This window comes from Nestor notabilis, unplaced genomic scaffold (assembly GCF_000696875.1).
Source record: "Nestor notabilis isolate BGI_N333 unplaced genomic scaffold, ASM69687v1 scaffold4683, whole genome shotgun sequence".
Lineage (NCBI taxonomy): Eukaryota > Metazoa > Chordata > Aves > Psittaciformes > Psittacidae > Nestor > Nestor notabilis.
The window spans coordinates 19,686-30,668 of record NW_009922233.1 but is presented as its reverse complement, the minus strand read 5'-3'; positions in this window follow the sequence as shown (position 1 = coordinate 30,668).

The following is a 10,983-nucleotide window of genomic DNA, read 5'->3' as shown; positions in this document are numbered from 1 at the left end:
GGAGAAAGATGCCATGGGAAGTGTGAAGGAAAGCAACTAGGATGCAAACAACAGGACGTGGAAGGTATGTGCAAAAATAATGGAAAAAGCTGAAAATAGAAAGTGATTCTACAGAGTTTAAGAGTGATCAGCAGAAAGACGAGGAGGACATGGAGGGAAAGACAGATGTCATGTTCTTGTAATGGAACTGACTGTGCTGATATCCCTGCAAAGCCTCTCAGCACACCCCTTGTAAATGAGATGTTTTCAGAAGCCTGAGAAAACTCAGACACAGTTGACAGCTTATGTGGTCAGAAAAAAACCTCCAGGTGTAATCTGTGGGCCCTGTCTGCCTCCTGCTGCTCCCTGAATCTTACGAGAAAGCACAGACCCCTCAAAAAACCTTTTCCAGTGACCTAGGAACATGAACCTGTGAAGAAATCTGAAGATTTTCAGCATACATGCAATATTGAGGAAGGCTTGCAGTCATTCCACTGCCATATTTTCAGCTGTGTTAAAAAGACAATGACCAGTTCAATTCCAGCTCAATAAAATCCAAGCAGCTGGGATAAACAGCAGTGTTGGACTGGAGAAATGTGACCAGATGGTGGAAAGGTACAGAACAGTGCTGAGCCCAGTGAATAAACAGAGCTACTAGTCAGTAGCTATGAAAAGGAAGAGACATTATTGTGGGCACTTTGAAGCACTTGACTAGCAGAAGCATCATTCAGCGCTGAATAGCATGGACAAGCTTGGCTGATGCTAATGCAGCACCAGTATCTCTTCAGGGTGAAGGAGAAAGTCAAGCTGAGCATCAAGCACCATACAGAACAGATGTTTTCTAATAGTAGAGCAAGATTTCCTGGTAGAAAGTGAAGAGCTAAAGGACAAGCTGAAATTAGAAGCAGGCCTCACACGAAACCATAAGAATGCACTAAGTCATTCTCATCAGGTTAGGGAGCACTGAGTCTGCAGTGAAGAGGCAATTCTGCAGCTTACTGCTGCTGAAGTGCAGAGCAGTTAAGATGCAGAATGATATAGCAGGAGGAAGACTAGGAGTCACAATGATGCAGATCAGGAGCCAAAAGCATTGACTCCAAATGCCTTGACAAATACAGAAAGGAGACAGATAGAAAAGGAGTTCTTGTCAGCACTCTCTGGACTGGAACAATTCTGTGATGGCTTTCGGCATAAGGTGGATATGCCAGCTGATCACAAAGCCAGAATGTATGATGAGGAAACCAACGCTCAGTGGTTACACAGATCTACAGAAAAATACCCACTTTCATTAAAGGTGAAGGCATCATTTGGGAAATCCAGCCCTGGATGACTTAGTGGAAAGGATGCCCTTTCTGAGGTTCCATGGAGAGGAAGAAGTTATGGGTTATGTGGTTGTCTGAGATTAATGTAACAGTGGACAGGCTAGACTTCTAGCCAGAAGGAAACCATTTTTCACTTCTCTAGCAGAGGAAGAGGAAAAGATTCTGGGTAGGCCTTCACTTATCTATTGATGAACTCCTAAATCCTGATTTTAGATTTGGAAGTGTTGCAGGTATTACACTGATGAACTGCACAGCAGCTCAAACCCACTCCCCACAGTTTGTGACTGTTAAATAGGACTGGTATCTAGGATGTTATTCTAGAGCTCAAGACTCTAAGAACAAAGCCTTTTTTTACAGAAGGATGCAGATAATTAGCTTAATCTGAGGTCTCTCCAGGCCTTAGAAGGTTTTACTAGCTTCCAGGAAGACCAGTTTTGCCCTTCACCAGACTTGCTACAAAATTCAGCTTCTAACTGTATGACAGGCTTCTCATGGACCTTTCATAGTATACTGTAGCTCAGTGATCTGTAATACATTCTCTACTTCCAAGCTTAATCTAACAGGTTTTGCCTTTCTAAAACACTGCTTAAAAATCACGAAAATCAGTATGTTCCCATTCAAATTTTAAATCACTGCAGTCCTTCAAGGGCTTAAGAACCTATTTGGAAAACAACAAGCAGGTAGAAGGTATTCACATTGCTGAATTCTCTTCCCAATTTTCTCTAGGAGAGAAATACTGGTTTACATGTGAAAGAAACTGTCAAGTAACATGGCACCAGTATTGCAGTGGGGAAGAATGTTAGCTTTTGGAGGGTTTCTAAACATTTTAATATGATTAAGCCTGGTCTGAGATTTGTGATCAGCTCAGAAAAACTCAGTGTTCTTTACTGCCTCTGAACTACTTCTATCTTATTTGGGGTGTTCTGGTTTAGTGTATTTTGGTGTGAAATATGGCCCTGGATTTTATGGGGTGTTAGTATGACAGTAATTTCAGGCAATGAGCTGAAGTAACAATATCACTTGCTAGTCATTTTTTTAATTTTAATTGCTGCCAATCTTTTAATATGTGCTACTTATTTGAGTTTCTTTGGTGTCTCTGGGTGTCATTTCTCCTATCTGCACAAGAGAAATAATGATAGCTACCTTACAGATGAGTCATGAAGTATAGTTATGCTCATGTTTGTAAAATACTTCCAAGACACTGAGTGGCTTGACTTATAAAACCCTTTGCTATTATTAGATGTTCTGTTATCCTCTTTTCCAGAAATATACATGAACACTTTAAAACAAAGAAAGCAAGCTGCTACTCACTTTTAAAAGCTTATGTATGTTCATAATCTGCTGGATTCATCAGTCCTCAGCTGATCTATCCACTTTCTTATACTCCTACCAATCACAAAAATTGAACAATGAGGGATTTTCAATTGTACTTTTACTTGAGGAGGAGGGGGAGAATTTGAAATTAGAATGTCTATGGGAACAAGTAGGCAGGAAGTGGAATGGAAAGGCAGACAAACAGTAACATTTTTAAGTACTAACGCACAAACATTTCTTACCTATCAGGTGATTTTAAATCAAGAATATTTGGAAGGAGTGGGCTGCTTGAGATTTTTAAAGTGTTATTATTGCTTTTACACAAAACTGTGTAAACAGAAGCAATCTAAGATTTCAAGTTAAATTATGTGTGTTCCCATGTTTTTCCCCAGAACCCAAAGTAAATATATGGTCTCAACACGGAGCAGGATGACTCCTATTTGGAAGCATGATAGCTGTAGCCCCAAAGGAGACAATAGTTATTTGCTATTTATTGTTACAGACGGCTGCATTACCAGAGGGATTTAAGGACATTTAGCACAACACATGCACTCTATAACTGAGTGAACATGCCCTTTTGCAAACACATCTTCCCCTCTCAGTGCTGCCTGGAGCACTGAAACTTTCAGGCATTGCCTTCTCTGCCATTGCTGACACCAGTTATATGGGAACAGATAATTCTAGAGGCCTGTCATTTTCTTCTCCACCTGCCATCTCACCTTCCAGTCTCCTAAGGGCCCTGTCAACCTTAATCACAGTTTTCTTTGTGATGGAAACCACAGGTGAAGAACCAAACAGGTTCCAGACTTGCCCACAGCAGAATTGTTTTACCCATATTCCCTGGAAAAGGATGGGGAAAAAATGGGGAGACAAGGGCAAAAATGCAGATGTACTACAATAGACAGCCACACCAAAAGCAACTGAGCACGAATAACCCTCCTGTTGGATTTTCTTCCTCATTAAATCCTTTCTCCATGCGTAGTTCAGGTATACTAATACTTCAGGCAAGGATCATGGTGTCATAAAGTTTGGGCTGAATTAAGTACTTGTCTTTGCAAGACTGAGAAACGATTTTCATTCAGAGCCCTCCAAACCTACATATGCCAGTTTCATCCAGGTCAATAACAACAAAACTCTGATTTACCTTTGTAGAGCTGAAATTCTCATTTATTTTTCAGAACTTTTCAGCCAGATTTTGAGGTGCTCACCATACAGAAAACCTTTTTTTCCATTAGGTATCTACATGAAAACAAAAATAAAAAAAAAGCCAGTGTTAGGACAGTGCTGGCCAGATGCTTCCATAAATCCAGGACATGAAATCCTTGGAAAATACGGCTGTGTCAATGATGGTAAGCCTTTTGTGAAATCAAGTCCTCAAATAACGATTGTTTCTAAAGTAGGACTTCACCAAATGTATGGCTGTAGGATGGTTACATGCCTCTGAGAAGATGAATTAAAATTTTGTGAAGACCGGGGCCAATGTGATAAAGAATTCCTTTAAATTTACAAAGTGGGGCTTGGACAGCATAGAAATTACATTCACCATTTTTCAGGTTCACTGTTTTGGCATCACACCTCAAATCTTTTACTCTGATCAGATCCAGCATTCAATGAAGGAATCTGCAGAAGCAGCAAGCCTCACCCATCACTACTCAGAATCCTATTCAGTCCAGATCCGCCCAGAATTCAGACCTCAGTCACCATGTCCCGCACTATGATTTGTGGTGGCAGTTGTATACTGTGTTCACTGTCTAACCTTACACAACAAAAGCTGTGCAGCTAAGGTAGAGTGTGGTACTGTTTTTACAATGTCACTCTATGCCATTTTTCTTTGTTGTTGTATGAAGAGGGAAAGGGAAGGGAAGGGAAGGGAAGGGAAGGGAAGGGAAGGAAAGGAAAGGAAAGGAAAGGAAAGGAAAGGAAAGGAAAGGAAAGGAAAGGAAAGGAAAGGAAAGGAAAAAAGAAAAGAAAAGAAAGGAAAAGAAAAAAGGAAAAGAAAAAAGAGAAGAGAAGAGAAGAGAAGAGAAGAGAAGAGAAGAGAAGAGAAGAGAAGAGAAAAGAAAAAAGAAAAAAAGAAAAGAAAAGAAAAAGAAAAAAGAGAAAAGAAAAGAAAAGAAAAGAAAAGAAAAGAAAAGAGAAGAAAAGAAAAGAAAAGCCATGTTCTGGGGTATAGGATGCCTAATTTAACAAAAACTGTGAGAAAATGTACTCTGGTCCTACTGCAACGTTGGGTGCGTTTGCTGAAACTGCACTGTGCTTGTTAACGGCTTGGTAAAGACTCATATTACCTTCAGTGGCCTTTGGATCTGCCACTAAGTGAGACAGCATAAATAGATCAGGATTTGGAGGAAGGTTTAACTGTGCACCATCAATTTTATAGCACCTTTAAACCAATATTTACAATAGCTATCATCAAGTGATTCACTATTTAAAATGCTCCCAAACAGACTATTGACAAACCTGCAATTCGCCTTCCATCTCCAAACTCGAGATGGGTATTTTTTGCCCTCTCTTTTTTTATATATTGACACTTAAGTTTTTCAGCACAGAATGTATATTGACAGAGCCATCAAGAGAGCAAACACATTAAACCTAAAACAACAACCAAAAACTCTAAATAATACAAAGCTGGACCTAGAAGCATGTATGCTGAAAAGCTTTAGTTAACTGGGTTAGCAAATAGATCCTCAAGGTTCCGTTTGGGCTCATGTAGCAAGCAAAACAAAAGCAAATCTTGCATTTTTACAGACCATAACAATTTATGGTGTCAGATCAGAGCCAGAGTTCGCTTCTCTGGCTCCAAGCATTCAGCAATATGTTGGTCACACAAAAAACTTGAATCTGTTGAGTGCTGCTTTGCTAAAAACTTCACCAGCAAAGTCTGTTCTAACATTTCTGTACAGTAAAAATCAGGTATTGCTGGTTTAAAGGAGAATTCTCAGCTCAGCCAATGGACAAGGCAAAGCACAGCTCTTCCTTAGCCCTGCCTGGGGGATGAACTTGCAGTCAATTAGGCTCAAGAGCCAGCAGGCACCTGGACATCACTATGCAGCAGCTGTGACTCCCCAAGGCCCCACTTTCGCTGCCAAGGCTTCTGCTTGAGAGGAGAATCCGGCCCATCATTTTTGTCAGATTTCTTTCATCTGTTATTTATAGGAGAGAAAACAGCTGCAGGTCGAGTATACTGAGGGCGGTACAGCACCGGGAATCATCTTGACCAATGCATGCTGCCATGAGGTAGAGACCAAGACATTGGAAATTACACATCCCTTGGCAGCACAGGAGTAACACAAAATAGAGAACAAAAGTTGCAGGCAAAGGCAATGCTATTTTCTCACAAGTCTGAAGAAGAATGGACGAACATTTTCAGTCCTCTGCCTTCAGTTCTAGACTTTGATTCATTTCTATGTCCCTTCACTTCTTCACTCAGCTCAGAAATCTTGAGGCAACTGTTTTGATCGCCAAGCATGTGTGTTTTCTCTTTTATAAATCATCCCTGTCTCAGCAGGATGCAGTGTTACAGCCCAGTCATTTGCTTCAGGAAAGGGTTTCCTTCCCTCTGGCAGTATGTTCTCTTCTCCTCTCATGTTTGGATCTGGGCTTATGAAACAAACATTGGTTTCTTAACCTCAGAAACAAAACTCCTTGTTCTTGTGCTGCATCAAGAATTCTGGCCTGATTTTAGGCCCCTCAAAGGATTAAGATCACACCTGGAGGTTGCAGGATAATTTCTTTTTGGAATTTTCTTCCTTTCTGTGACAGAGGATCTACAGCATGCAGAGGCATAACTTCGTACAGCTAGAGAGATGCTGGTATTTCTGTATTTGAGCAAGCATTCCCAGTGTGGAAAATGCCAAGGTTCAACCTTACAAAGTTTGCATCGTATTCCTGCTACCTTTATGGAAGAAAAGAATGCTTCGCTCAGGTTGCATCTCTTCTGCAGACTGGAGATGTGGGAAAACAACTGTGAAATAACTGTAACCGTCACAAATCAGGGTAGTATTATCAGGAAAAATGTAGTGGCATGGGAGTCATCGTGTGCCACACAAGCCTGTCAGGAATACAACTACTTCATACTGAAATTTGTCCCTCAGCTTTGTTGCTGAAACTGGAGCTAGGTGAGTAAACCTGGCTTGAGCATGTCTACATGGCACCTCGGTGTCACCTGCACATGTAGTGTCTCTTCCTCCTTATGATCCCAGATCCATGGATTGCAGCCATGTGATGAATTAATATGCAAACAGCAGCCAAATTAGGCTGCAACAGTGGGATCTGGTGAGTATGGCTATCACTGATGAGTTGCAAGCACAGTGTTAAAATCCATGGATGAGGAACTACTGCTTTTAGTGTGCTGAGTGCAACAGAAGATCCCGTAATGTCCCTACTTGCTAAATAATTTTCTGTTAAGTTTATATAGCTCTTTTACTTTTAATTTCCCCTAATATTTTCTCATGGTTTTGTTTTATTTTTATTTTATCCTTCAGCATCTTCCATCCTACATTCTACTGGAATTGTCTTTACTGGCAGTTTCATTCCTCTTGAATTGTTTTTTATGAAACTTTATTGAAAAAGGAATTAAGCCTCTGCATTGCACTCAGACAATGTGACAATTGCTAAAACCCTGGAAGAACTGGGACTATTTCTGTATTTTAAGTGGCAAATACTGGAAGGAGGAGCTTAGTGCTAGTTAGCTTATGTAACCTGAGATAGTTCTTTACAAAGCTCTCTTAGCAGTGTCATGCTTCTAGAAAAATATCATTCAGACTACTGGTTGTAGCTGCCTTTTTAGGCTTAACAATCATGCCAAATTCACAAGCTCTTTATTTCTAAAATCCCAACATAACACTCCAAATTTTCCCCCTATCTTGAAAGGAAGAAGTGCTCCAAATCACAGAAGGTGTATGTGATGTGGCTTTTACAGTTATATCTGAGCATTTCATATCTTTAATTCCAGACATCACAGTAATGCTGTGAGGCAGGGTATGGTGTCATTGCTGCAGAACCTAAGCATCAAGAGGTTTAATGATTTGTTACAGTTAACACAAAGACCTGGCAATTCCCTCGGGATCTTTGTGTTCCTGGCTAATGACCATTCTCTTTTTACACCTTTAAGGAGAAAAGATGGCGAAAACCTTTTGCACAGGCAAATGAAAATAGAAAGCACCGGTGAAAGAGCAATGGGTATGGGCTCCCTTCAGTCCTCCTTGACTTCAGTAAGCTCCATCCCTTGGTTTGTAGCACATTTTCTCCCCTTGTCTGCAAAGGCGAATAGGCTCTCCTAGTCCTGCTACCCACTCACATAAACGAGTCGCTTTTGACTCTCCTTTGTGGAACAACAGTGACATGCAGTGGCTGTTCAAGCAAAGCACAGCAATATAGGACTAAGAACGGTATTATCAGGACTGCTTCTGTACAGTAACATTACATTCATACTTAACAGCTACCAGTAAACTGGGTGCCCGTGTCGTGATAACAGTTTATAAATGAGCTTGGTGAAATGCCAAGTTATGATTATGTGTGTTGCAAAATCCACTTCAAGCACTAATTTATACTATATCCTTATTTCTTACATAGCAGTGCTATTTAGAAGGAAATCACATTTCAACATCATTTCCAAATTAGTAGAAAATATTTGTATTGACTTGCAGTGCTTGTATGGGTTGCAGCTGACAGTGAGGGCTGAAGTCTCTACATATAATGAAAGAAAATCTGATGAGAATTATTCAGGTTCTAAATGAGGTTTAGTAACGTCTTTTATTCAACTTGAAGCAGTTGAGGAGGAATACTGCCATTAAAGATGGCGAAGTACGGCAAAATATATCAGCTATTCCATTGTCACAAAGTTAGTGGTCAAGTAAACGTTTGGGGATGCACTTGCCATTTTGGATGGACATGCTGCTTTCTAAGAGCCTTTAGTGTTTTAATACTTGTCATAGTGTCTAAATTCCAAAGGAGTTAGAAGTTGCAAGGGGATTTGCTATACGAACAGTTTGCTTTCTGTGGGATTATTTACTGAGCTCCTTTGGGCAACCGTTCCCATAGGCAAACCTAAGACAGTGGAGATAATCACCAGGTTAGCTGGTCTTTGAAAGAGAAAGGCTTACCTGTATCAAATTCAATCCTCTTCCCAAACAGGTGAATGTATGGTTCATCAGGCTTTTGGAAATAAAATGGCAGAGAAGCAGCTTTAGAAGGAGTGGGTATGGGAGTTACTACTCCAATAAAGAATGTAGAATTGCTCAGAGAAGGATTGATGAGCTCTAGACAGTGTGTAGGAAGAGGCCTTTGAAGTTTAGAGAGGGCAGCTTGAATTATAAGACAAAAAGCCCAGTTGTTATGGTGACAGAGGGTACCAATGTACTGCAGTTACTGCCAAGGAGGAGAAAAAGGTCTTTTTGGTGAACAGGAGAGCAGGAAAGTGAGCCCAAGACAGAACCTGAAGGGCAGGTCTCTGCCCAGGAAGAGCTTGGGAGTGGGAGCATGGTTTTCCTATTGGGCCAAATCAAGGTCCCATCTTTTATGAAGTTTGCCATAGACACGATGTGCTTCCAAGTCTGCTGGCTACAGCTGTTGTCATGCCTGGATTGTACCATTCATAAACAGAAAAGCAGATAACTCAAATGACTTGTTATTGCAAATCTTACAAAGTTTGTTCTTCTGTGGATTTTGCCTGACAGTTACAAAATTCTTTTATGTGGATTTTTTTGCATAATTAAATGCTTCACTGTATAAATACTAGTCAAGTGGGAGCTGTGGCAGTAAAAGGTTTATGATGCCAAAGGGTTTTCACAGTACTGGTACAGCCAGCTCCAAAAGGCTATGGAAATAGAGACTCCTCCACAAGCAATTCAGTTCAACCTCTCTGTATGCTGCAGGCTTTACATACAACATTAGCTTATAAATATTTGAGAAGGCCAGGTTGGACAGAGAAATATGTTAGCTCCTTCAGCAGCCAGATGTGTTGTCCAGAAGCGTAAGCCATTAGCAAATGCTGTTCAGCTACTAGCAGATAAATTCCTTTCAGCACCTAGGGAGCATTACACTGAGAGAATCCCAGCCTTCCATCACAAGTGGCATTGCCTTGTCCTTGGCAAAAATGGAAACAGCAAAATAATGAGCCAAAAGCTCTTCATGGAACTGCCTGCCACCCCTCCAACCCCAACCAAGTAGTCTTTTAGCTAGCCTTGAAATTAGTGATAATAAGCAGACTGTCACAAGGATTAAGATGCTACTTTTTAATACTTCACTGCTCATCAGCTCTGGTCTGCTCCAAATGAAATATTAAAGCCAATAGCTTAAACCATCATATGAACAGGACCGGACTGTAGAGGTGGTGTTCTGAATAAATGCATTTGAATTCTCAAGAGTGGCGGGAGATGACTTGAGAGTATAAATTCATTCAGTTGTGGCAGCCTGGTTGATAAGCAGTAACTCATTAACTGATGGTAACTTGCCTACTTACAGTCTCATATCCCATTCTTTCTCACAGTTTTACAAGTATCAACTTTAGTGCCTTATCCTCAATGGAATAAGGAAACCTGAAAGGTTCCTGTAAGGTCACAAAGATAGGTTTTCTTAGGTAGTAGGCTGAGAAACTAGGTCACACGTAGCAAGAGATTTCAATCTGTCAATGCCACTTTAGTTAGAGTGGGGTAGGGCATTGCATTCCTCTTCCTTTCCCTCTAACACTGGACTCCACATACCTGCATCTGGTTGACAGATTGTCAACCAACTGCTGTTCAGCTGTCTGGGGACTGTAGTTCAGGGACAAAGGAACTATTCCCTAATAGTGCTCATCCAACATATAATTCTAGCTACTCAATGGTGGCCTTCTATGATGGGGCTATAAAATTGATGGATAAGGGGCAAAGCAGTTGACATAGTCTACCTGGTCTTATGCGAAGTGTTTGACACTGTCCCACACGACATCCTTGTCTCTAAATTGGAGAGACATAAATTTGATAGATGGACCACTCAGTGGATAAAGAACTGGCTGGATGGCTGCGTGCAGCATTGTGGTCAATGGTTCAATGTTCAGCTGGAGACCAGTAACAAGTGGTGTCCCTCAGGGGTCGGTGTTGGGACTGATCCTGTTCAACATCTTTGTCAGTGACATGGACAGTGGGATTGATGCGCCCTCAGCAAGTTTGCCGACAACACCAAGTTGTGTGGCTCGGTTGATACGCTGGAGGGAAGGGATGGGATCCAGATGCACCTGGACACGCTTGAGAGCTGGGCCAATACCAGCCTCAGGAAGTTCAACAATGCGAAGTGCAAGGTTCTGCATCTGGGTTGGGGCAATCCCAGGCACAGCTACAGGTTGGGTGGAGAAGAGATTCAGAGCAGCCCTGCGGAGGACTTCGGGGGG